Source organism: Colius striatus, chromosome Z, assembly GCF_028858725.1.
Source record: "Colius striatus isolate bColStr4 chromosome Z, bColStr4.1.hap1, whole genome shotgun sequence".
NCBI lineage: Eukaryota > Metazoa > Chordata > Aves > Coliiformes > Coliidae > Colius > Colius striatus.
The window spans coordinates 70941601-70952518 of NC_084790.1; positions in this window are offsets into that span (position 1 = coordinate 70941601).

A 10918-nucleotide genomic window follows, 5' to 3' on the forward strand; every position below is an offset into this window, starting at 1 on the left:
AGAAAATGCATTTTTTTAATATCCCTAACATATTTCCATAATTGTGCCACAATTCTGAGAAAGTTCTGGCAGCTGAGCTCAAGAAATCTAACACTTATTTCTTATTACAGTATGTCTTTCATTAAGAAAGGAATGATCTCTGAGCCAGAGAGGTCAAAAAACAGTCTTTCATGGAGTTTGGAGGACTGTGAAATGGTCCCATGGGATTTATCTGCAGAAGCAAATGCTAGATTTTGTCTCACCTAATTTTAAACAGTTTCTGCATACCATCTACCAAGTCAAAGAAATCAGGGGAAAAACTGAGTGTGACTTTCAGTATTATTTTATTAGTACTACTTTGAAGATGTGAAGAATCATCACCAATGAATCCTTACATCCCTCTACACAAAGGGGAGCTCTGATCTTGATAGATACAGACATCATATCAATTATTCCCTTATTAGTTCCCTATAAGTTCCTTTTGAAAAAATATCTCAGTCAAAGATGAATCATTCATCAAAATCATTAACACTGTTAAGTGTGATGGTTATTGCGACATGCATTGGTGCTATCCACAGCATGATGGTAGGCACCCACACCACAGCTCAATATGGGACAGATAGTAGGAGGGACTGAACCTCTGCTCACTGCTTCTCTGTGATGTAGAACTGGTAGAAGACTGTTTGATCCCACTGCTCTAAACATCACCACACCTTGCACAGACCATCTAGCTCTTGTACGGTGCCATTCAGAAATATTTCTGACAAGCACTGGGTGATTTAAAAACCAGAAAATAGAGTCTGCATTCGTAAAAGCAATGAAGAATACTTTCTCCTCTGTTTTTTTCAGGTTGGGAATGCTTAAAGGGTAATTTTTCTGACTATGTTAGCTGTAGAAAAAGACTACACTTTTCAATCAGCATTTCAATTCTCACATTCAAAAGTGAGCAAGTTACTACAATGTGAAATTGTTACAAAGTGGTATCAGCTGTTGTCAAAGATTGGCCAGTTATATCTTTTTCTTGCACATGTAACTATGCATCATGGTCTCATCATCCTGTCTTTAGAATGTGACCTGAAGAACAAAATAAACCAGTTTAATTAAGATACAATCTCCCTTTGCTTTATGTAATCCATGTGATATTATTTATGACAATGAAAAAATGAAATACTATCAGTGTTCAACAGAAATCAGTGTTTTTAGCACCACAGCTTAATGATGGCTGTGACATGCAGTATCTTAAGAGTATCACTAAGAGTTTAGGGAAGAATTAGCTACCTTGTAATTTACAAGCAGATAGTGATTTTAAAAGCCTCTCTTACCTCTGCACATTTTGGAGTCTATGAAAAGCATAAATTCTTTTTATCAAAAATGAAAATGTGTACTTTAAACGAGGAAAATAGTCACAAGATTCAGTATTATGAATAAATTATTGCAAATTTGTCAGAACTATGGAATAAATGAGATGCAGTACATGGAAAGATGCCCTGAGAGGCTTTAAATGGAGCTTGCAAACTGAAAACTCCCATCAGTCACTAGGATGTACATTACCTTTTTAAATGTTAAGAAATTGGGTGCTATAATTAGAGGACTGTACACCAGCTGAGCCCATGGTTGATGCTGGATCATTGTACTGCCAAGAGCACAAATCCTGCAACCAAAAAGCAAGCAGGACTTCACAGCATAATATTATTGCACTTAGCTAGAGGGAGACAAAATTACATGTGTATATCTGTGAACCATCAGATGTTGGCCAAGTCTATTATATCTCTTAAAAGCTGTAATATGTGTGAGTTAATTCCTTGCACTCCATTTCTGAAAGTACATAAAGTCCCACACTCTGAAATTCATTAAAATATCATATTCCTAACATCTATTTATATACTTTTAACAAAATTCAGACTTCCATTTCAGGAAAAGAGAAAGCTGAGAGCAAAGATTCTGGGAATCCAAGAGAGTTCCAGAAAGAAAATGTGTCAAATATCCTAATGGCATATTCTGATAGGAGTAGTAGTAAGAGAAACACAAAAACTATGGAAGAAAGGACATGATAACAGTGATATTGGACAACACTGGGAGTATTTTCTGGGAGACTTGCATCTGTGACTTCCCAACACTAGGAAGATAATCCACTACTACAGAGGTATCAGGTTCTGTGGCTGGTTTTGGTTGATACATTGCATTTAAGGAAACATATAAATTGGAGCATGCTTTGTATTCTTGGATTCCTTGTCAAGAATGCCAGAGTGTTGGACTGTCAGACCTAGAAAATCAAAATCCATGCATTGAAAACATGCCATCAGGTGCTTGTCCATGTCCAGCCCTTCCAAAGCAGTTGTCAGACACATTTGTGATAGAGTGACTAATCTGATGCATAATACAAGATTACCTGGTGATCAATTGCTGATCCTCACCTAGGGCAACATGATAAATTATTCTGTTTAAAACAGCTCTTTGTGAAAAACTGCAGAAGTGTCAGAAATGTAATGAAATTTATTGGGGCAATAAAAAATACTCAGTAGCTGATGGAGTTGTTATTTAGCAGAACCTCATTAATGAAACTATTTTATTCTCCATTTTTTTTCCAGACTGATTTGTCTCTGCCTACAGATACAATCCCTGTTTGGAAGTGAGGAAATGCAAATACTTGCTGTTTGGCATTTCAGTTGGTGTTTTGCAGACAAACACACATGAAATCATATGAATGAATATCTTTACCTCCCAGATCTGTTTTGGAAGTAATTAAATCTTAGTCTCTTCCAGGTACAGAGTATAGTAACATGGCAAGTTTGTCACCTGCTGGAATGACTGCTGTTCCCTTTATAGCATACCAATCCTTCAACATATTTTAAGTGATTCCTTCCTACAGTGACAGTAAGGAGAATTTGTCACAAAGTTTATGTTTTAGGATTAAGATCAGCTATAATAGATTGCTCTTGATAGTTTTAGCTGTGTCATTATTCATTGTAGTTCATCTCAACCAATATCTTCGGAACAACAAAGGAAAATAGCATAATCTGAAGCAAGAGTATGAGTTGTTCCTTTACACTAACATAAACCCACTGAAATCCATTGATAGAAATCCACCACAGAGCAGACAGCTCCTAGCAAAATAATGGCAAGAAACAGTGCTTATTTTAGGTTTATCACTTATCTATTTCAAGATTAATTGTTATGGTTCAGTAAAATATAGGTTCATGAGGGTGTGAATGTACCTAGAAGCAGACATGAACAGTGGAAAAACTGTCTAGCCCAAAGATGTATCTGAGTCAGGCTGTAATGTACTGTTCAGCCTCAGTCAGACTATTCCATGTGAAAAGAGTATTCCTTAACTGAAAATCTTAGTTGGAAAGTCAAATATCCATATGTTGAGTGAGGTAGAAGGTCAGAACAAACTTGCATTGGTGAACACAAAAAAATACTGATGATTTTTTTATTATATTTTAGGTCATATGCACTTTTTTGGGCAATATTAAAGCATTATAGTAGTATCATTGTGGGTTTTTTTAGTGGAGAATACTTGTGACAGGTTGATGTCACAATTGCGATGATGACCAGGTTCACGTACTTTCTGTCCCATTACATGGGTCCCATTTCATTTCCCCCTGACACTTCAAAATTTATCTCTGTAACTGTCCTGTTATCAGATCAATGCTCTTTTTTTTTTTTTTTTTACCAAGTAAGAGGTACTTATGTAAGTATATATTGAACAATTTCTGTCTGTTTCAACTGTGAAAGTAAGTACCTGTAGGAAACTGTTGATGACATTAATGTTATCATATACAGGATCTGTCTTGTTAGACATCGAACTGGGTAATAAGAAAACATGTTTTATGAATAAGTTCAGAGTACTGTTTTGCAGATTCTGGAGTCAAATTTTTATCACTAAAGATATAAGAACAAATGTTTGGGTTACCATCTTCACAGGTTAAAACCTGACTCCTATGGGGTTGTTCATGGATGACATTGCATAAATAACTAAACTTACTGAGAAAGTTGAACTACAATGACACTAATCTCTAGTTTTACCTGCCTTTGGCAGTCAAGCTGAAAGAGAATGAATTAACATGCTTATAATGCAGAAACAGAAATCAGAGTCCTGGTCTGCTGTGTGCAGAGACCTCCCACCGACAGCAGAGGAAGCAGCACAAAAAGTTGCTTCTCATGTGTTTTCTTTTCCCAGAAATCTGTCACTCTCACCAAATGTTTAATCTTGTCACTTTCCTTCAATGATTAATTTTTCTGTAGCACGCAAAGCATATCAGTACATTTCTGGATGACATAACTAAAACATTTGCCTGTGTATTTTTAGCATAAAGGTTTAGATAACGGAGTAATGAAGGCATCTTTCTGTGGATCTAAAGGAGTATGTCTGGGACTCAGTCTGCACTTGTACTGAAGGCTACTTTAATACAGAAGTGTGTGGTATAAGGCAACTAGCAAATGGTGTTAGTTATATTGACTACTTGTGTGATGCTGACTGTACCAACAAGTAATGGTTAGACTCAGAGTTTGTCTTTGCTTTATTACTTAACATATGGACCTCTAAGTTTGATTTCTTTATCTACAGATACTGATCTTTTTCCATTCCTCAATCTGCAATTTAATATTTTAAACTGGGTGATTTAAAGAGAGTGAGGAATTTAAGCGGTGAGAAAAGCTCCTGCAGGCTCTCCTGAGTGTCTGATCCTACATGAGAGATTTTCTTAGGGTTAGTATATTTTCTATATAAAAGAAAAGCACCAAATAGTATAATACTCAACAATAGTATGAAGTCCAGCACTCTGAGTATAATAAAAAATAAGACTACAAAGTAAGTGCTTCTAATGACATGAGGGGACAGAGTGTACCCTCACCAAGTTCACTGATGACACCAAACTGGGAGGACTGACTGATTCCCCAGAAGGCTGTGCTGCCATTCAGCGGGATCTCGACTGAGTTGGGCAGAGAGGAACCTCATAAGGTTCAACAGGGACAAGCACAGAGTCCTGCACTTGGGAAGGAACAATCCCATGCACCAGTACAGGCTGGGAGTCGAACTGCTGAAGAGTAGCTCTGTGGAGAGAGACCCGGGAGTCCTGATTGATGATAAACTAACCATGAGCCAGCAATGTGCCCTCATGGCCAAGAAGGCCAATGACATCCTGGCCAGCAGGTCAAGGAAGGTTCTTCTTCCCCTCTACTCTGCCCTGATGGGGCCTCATCTGGAGTCCTGTGTCCAGTTCTGGGCTTCTCAGCTCAAGAGGGACAGAGAACTTCTGGAGACCGTCGAGCACAGGGCCACCAAGATGATCATGGGACTAGAACATCTTTCATATGAGGAAAGGCTGCGGGAACTGGGGCTGTTTAGTCTGGAGGAGACTGAGGGAAGATCTTACTAACATTTAGAAATATCTAAATGGTGTGTGTCAGGTGGATGGGACATCCCTTTTTTCTATAGTAGTTAGCAACAGGACAAGGGGTAATGGGATGAAGCTGGAACACAAAAAGTTCCACTTAAACATAAGAAAAAACTATTTTACTGTGAGGGTGAGGGAGCCCTGGCACAGGCTGCCCAGTGAGGATGTGGAGTCTCCTTCCTTGAAGGTCTTCAAGACCTGCCTGGACATGTTTCTGTGTGACCTGATCTAGGTGAACCTGCTTCTGCAGAGGAGTTGGACTAGATGATCTCTAAAGATCCCTTCCGTTCTATGATTCTATGATTCTGTGTCAAAAGTATACATAGTAGTTAAAAGTCTTACTAGATCAGATGATTTCCCATGGTAAGAGGAGCAGATTCATACTGTTGGAAAATGAATGGAGTCAAACGTGAAAAATAGAAGATCTCATTTAGAATATCTTGCTGTTTGTGCAGTAACATTAATATAATGTAAAAATGAAGTCTATGAGAGATTTACAGTTGTTTATATACAGATATCTAAATTTAGTGCTTTTAACCAGGCCATGGAGGTATGCATCTCTCTACCGACTGCATAGGACACTCAGGAAGCTTCACCTCTGAATCTTTTTGTCTGCTAGAGAAGAATATATATCACAGAATCATAGAATCTCAAGGGCCGGAAGGGAGCTTGAAAAATCATCTAGTTCAACCCCTAGCCGGGCCACCTAGAGTAGGTCACACCTGGAATTCATCCAAATGGGTTTTGAATGTCTCCAGAGAAGGAGACTCCACAACCCATCTGGGCAGCCCGTTCCAGTGCTCCCTCACTCCCATAGTGAATAAATTCTTATTTATAATTATTTGGAACCTCTTGTGTTCCAGTTTGTACCCATTGCCCCTTGTCCTGTCACTGGACACCATTGAGAAGAGCCTTACACCATCCTTCTGACACTCATCAATTATGTATTTGTAAACAGTAGGAAGATCACCCCTCAGTCTCCTCTTCTCCAAGATGAAGAGCCCCAGCTCCCTCAGCCTTTCGTCATAAGGGAGATGCTCCACTCCATCATCATTGTGACTCTGTGTTGAACTCTCTCCAGCAACTGCCTGTCCTTCTTGACCTGAGGGGCCCAGAGCTGGACACAATATTCCAGATCCCTCAACAGCTTCTATATATTCACAAATTGCACTTTCTTAAGCTGTTATTTCACTTGCATGTTATTGTATCCCTCACACTTCTAGAAAATCTATTCATATCTTTGAAGGACAGATAATTCAAAGATGAAATGGCATTTATTTAATTACAGCAATTAATAACTGATGATTCAGGCTTAAATAGTTGTTTGGGTAGCACTTGAAACACTGTAATACCGCTGAAGTTTACATTAAGTATTAGTCTTAAACTTCAACACTTGTCTTTCAGACAGTGACAATGCCTATACAGCTCAGATGAAAGCATAGCTATTATATACAGCTTCTGATTATTAGCTTCTGAATTTGTTTGCCTTTTACCCTTGGTTTATGTTACATTAGTCATATTTACAATGATTTATATTATTGAACATCCAGACAGAGGGGCTAGTATTCACTTTGATGTTTCAGACACTAAGTCAGTTTCTGGGGGAGGAGCTGCAACATTTTCAGAAAATTCAAGTGTCCATAAATTCACTGCCATATTTACTCTCAAAAATATGAAAAATGCTTACCCTGGATTTAAGAAATTAATAAAACTTTACAAAATAAAAAGTTTAATTTTTAACATTTCTGAAAAAAGGATTCTGTTCATTTAACAACCATACTAAGGGTCAATATTATTTTAGTATGTTTAGGAAAATTATGCATGCAATAATTTGTTCATCAAGGTATATGTTTGTAAATATATATTTAAATATATGTATACATATATATATAAATGTCAGTGCAAAACTGTGTGAATCTAGTAGGTGACATAGATATATCCAAGGAGAAATCTAGGAAATGAGTTTGGACAATGAGAGAAACCAAAACTTGTTAGATTAGAGAAACATGGGGTCAGAGCAGGGAAGGACATGGTAGTTTGGTTTTTTTCCTGAACAGAAGACATAAGTGATTAACACTTATATATGATCTAGAACCACACAAAAGCCTATAGAGATGCCAGGCTTTCCTGGGACTGGTCCATTTTAAAAGGGGGGGAAACTGCTTAATTGTGGTAGTTTGGTACCTTAACTTCCAGAAATAATACATTTAAGGAAAAACAAAACATCCAAGAAGAGCTGTTTCACAATTTTCTTGACTAGACAAAGGACAAGTTCTCTATAGGTCAAACTGGGGAGATTTCTGGGTAAGAAATTGCTGTATTTAGTCAGTGTGAAAATGACCTCCCTGCTGTCTACCTCTTTCGCATTGTTCAATCAAGTGACTCAAAGACGGAAGTGAACTGGAGGATCTCTTTCATTCTTTGTGCCAATCTACATTTAGTGTCTACTTAAAAGCCTGTGTGGCATGCTTGTGTGATATAGCCTACTGGCAGCAGAAATGTGACATTCTCTGTCATGCTTTGCTAATCTGTCAGCTAGGAGACTTAGATTGTAGTCTTTGCTGAAGTGAAGACAGAAGTCAATGTTTATTCTCACGAAGTATATTAGATAATTAGATGACCATTTTATATAAAAAAAGAAACAGGAAAGCAGTCAGAATTAATGTGATTGAGCTGCTTAGATTGAGTTAATTAGATTGAACATTTGATATGAAGTTTCATAGCTGTATTGACCAGACAGAGTTTGGGAGGGTTTATAATCCTTTAAAGCTTCCAATTCCTCTTTGTCTACCAAATTGTTTTCACTATCAGTTCATCTCCAGGAGTATGAGCAAAGCTGACAGCTCTAACCAGTACTTCTGCAACTAGGCTGATTAGACACACTCAGAGCCACTGACAGCAAACAGGGTTTACCTAACTTAGTTAAATAAACTGAGGTGAAGCTAGGCTGGTCAAAATAAACTTCCATAAGAGTCAGACTCAATCAACTAAATCAGAGCAAAAGATTACCCTTTAGCTTTCTTTTACCAGTAAGGGCAATTCAGCTCATTCTTATCCAGCTGGAACCATCGCTTCTGACCTACAGAAAATAAAAAAAAATCTGTCCATACTGAGTCTTAGATTAGGAGAGGTGACATGCTCTGGCTTTTATTGACACAGAAACAGTAACAAAGATAAATATTTCCACATCTCTCAAGCGTACCAGAAAAATTGCTGTCTGCAGCCACTATACTTGAAAGACAGACTAAGTTTTGACACAACTTTCCTGTTTTAAAAATAAATTAGGAAGTATAGAGTAAAATTGAATGCCCACATGGGGGAGTTATTGCAGAACAGTTAAGCCAGCTTCTCTGTTAAAGCAAACACTCCTAGCCTGTGACTGAGCTGAAATTAGAGCTGACAATACTATGAAACTAAAGAATATTATTTTCTGCAAGGAAGGCACTGAGCATCTCTCTTTTGTATCTTCTTTAGATGGCAAATTTGTCTAGCTCATGCTCTTCTTTTCCACATAGGTGGAGAACATCCAGTGTAGAATAAAATATCTGAATGTCCAATACGTGTCTGTCTGTGTCCATGAAAATTATTTCACACTTAATAAGAATTTCATCATACTTAGAAAAATATTTGCCATCAGGTTTGGGTATCAGCTTGTGGTTGAGCAAGAATTTTGAAAAGAGCTTAGTACTACCTATCATTGTTAAAATTTCAGACAATATAAAATGGAAGAGACATGTAGCTGAAAGGAACTTTACAGAGTTTGCAATGAACACATTGGAACTGGCTGTAGCTGTTCAAACAGCTTTCTTCATATCCAAGACTCAGAAGCAAGCATACACTCATCTGCTAGGGCACTTTGGATGCCCCTGGCAAAATAGTAATGCAATAGACATCCAGTGACCTCAAAACAAAACAAAAAATATATCATCTTTGATGGTTAATTTCATACAGTTTTAAAGACATTCAGAAAGAGAATGTATAACAGAAGTAGATCTTACTTTTTAAAATGTTGCTGTGTCAAGAAAGAGAAGCCTCATATCCATGAGGAATTAGACAAAAGTAGAACACAGAAGAGGTCTATGCCTGGTTGATGCCAGTAAGATATAAGTAAATCCCCTGAGAACTATATTTTTTGGCATTAACATCTGAATAAAAGAAGACTCTCAGGCACTCAGGTGTCACATTTTGGGTATTACAAATCCAATTCACTTCAGCATTTATGTGATATTCTGCAGATGCATAAGATTTTTTGGCCCCGTCAAGCGATAAACTTACTGTATAATGCGATCTGAAAAAGAACAGGCAAATGAAGATCACCGTGAGACTGGAGAGGGATGTCGATGGGTAGAGGATGTCTTTGGAAATTAAAGTGAATTTTCAGGTTTGAGTTTTAATATTAACATTTAATATTAACACTTATGACACTTATTAAACAAGTAAATAACCACTTGAACTCCTGTGACAAAACCACCTCAGACAGATAAATCACAGATGTGCCTGGTGCTGGTAATAGTGCCTATGTGCTGAGTACAGCTTTTCTGTTGCTGAACAATTGAAACAAATGCTTATAAATCATAAAATTTTGTATTGCTCCTAGATGGTGAGACTTTGCTCAAATGTACAAGGTTTTTGCACTCAGAAAAACACATGATGCAGTATACTGCATTAATCTAATAAAAAGTCAGCTGACTGTTCAGAAGATTTGACTTAATCCTTTCTTGAACAGAAGTCAGAAATGTGTCTTCACAAGAAAATAGGAGAAAGCTCTTAGATTCTTTGACTGAAATAATTCAGGTAATGTAACTTTTATATAAAGATGGTAAACTTTCTTTTCAAGCATCAATCAGTAATACTTCCAAATTATGTTTTAAAACAAGCTGAAAAATCTATAACCAATATAAGGCCAGAGTGCAGAAAAGGCTTCACTGATGCAACGGCTATTTAGGGGTGTAACATCCAACTAGCATCTCTCAGGGGAATCCAGGCACACTCCTCTGATTTCATTGTTATGTACAGCTTTGTCATTCACTTTGAATAGACCAGAGCTCATCTCAGATTACTCAATGTCTCAGCAGAATACTGTTTCATAAGGATCACTGAAAAATCCCAGATTATATGACTTTGATACATGCCTCTTCTGTGGCAAAACTTCTAACCTCGTTTTAACATAACATCTAGATGACAACCCAGTTAAATGGATAGCCTAAGTCCAAAGTCCATTTATCCAAACGCTAAAGGTTGAAGAAAGATGAGTCCAGCCCAGTTATATCAGAGAAGTAATTGAAATAGAAATAAAGTCAGAAATCAAGGGTCTGTAATAGCAGACCTGGACAAATGTTTAATGATGGCTTGACCAAAAAACAGTTAAAACCCATGGATAGACTTATATGGTTTTCACAAGGCTTCAGCAGTATTACTGTTGAGTTCATATTTTTCCTTCTTACCATAGATGTGACCAAGCCTTACTATTTTAACTGTAAGTTGAAAGTAACAAAACTCTAGATACTTCAAAAACTTTGCCTCATCTATCTGTGGAAATT